This window comes from Brassica oleracea, chromosome C7 (genome assembly GCF_000695525.1).
Source record: "Brassica oleracea var. oleracea cultivar TO1000 chromosome C7, BOL, whole genome shotgun sequence".
Taxonomy (NCBI): Eukaryota; Viridiplantae; Streptophyta; class Magnoliopsida; order Brassicales; family Brassicaceae; genus Brassica; species Brassica oleracea.
This window is the reverse complement of record NC_027754.1, coordinates 4,305,326-4,306,273: the sequence shown is the minus strand read 5'-3', so window position 1 is coordinate 4,306,273 and position 948 is coordinate 4,305,326.

Here is a 948-nt window from a genome sequence, read left to right as displayed (position 1 = left end):
CGTTTTTCTATTACGAGGACTTTACGATGAATTGTGCTTACGTGGAATTAACGATGATTATTTTAGGATTCGTCGTAAGCTCCTAGTTAGTTTACGAGGAAATAGCGATGATTATGTTTAAATCCCTAAAATCCGAAACCCTAAACCCCATCTTCCTTATCTTCTACTTCATATATTTCAAACCCCAAACCCATCTTCCCTTTAATGAAGTCGCGAGGCCCGTGTTCGTTTCCTCGTAATCTCCTCGTTCATTTACGAGGAATTAGCGAGGCCCGCTTTTTTATTTACGAGGAAGGAGACGAAGCTAATTGGTCGTAAAACCTTTCGAAATTTCCTATAAATACACACCAGTTTGCTTCTCAAATCAAAGATAAACTCACCGATTTACTTCTCAAATCAGAGATAATTACTCACCAGTTTGCTTATCAAATTTGAAAGATTTGAAAAAAAGGAAGGAGAGAAAGATACGGGAACACATGTGGGCGGAGACAAGGCTAGACTTACGTAGATACGGGAACACATGTGGGCGAACACATTTTATTCATGATGTTCTCAAAGAAATTCTTCTCTATATCCATCACATCGAGGTTGTGGCGCAGAAGAAGATCCTTCCAATATGGCAACTCCCAAAATATACTCTTCTTGTGCCAGTTGTGATGAACACCGTAAGAATCAGGCATATTACGAGGGACATGCCAATTACCACCACAACGAACTGTTTCGTTAGCTCCGTAGTAGTCGATTTGCGCTTCAATTTGTTCTCCAGTTAGATATGGAGGAGGAGTGTCTCTCACAACCCTTTTGTGCCTAAACAAATTCTTGTTTCTTCGGTACAGATGGCCAATGGGAAGAAATTGACGGTGACAATCGAACCAACTTGTGTTCATACTATTCTTCAGTTGAAACGCATCTGTCGTTCCATTACAATATGGACAAGCTAATCTCCCA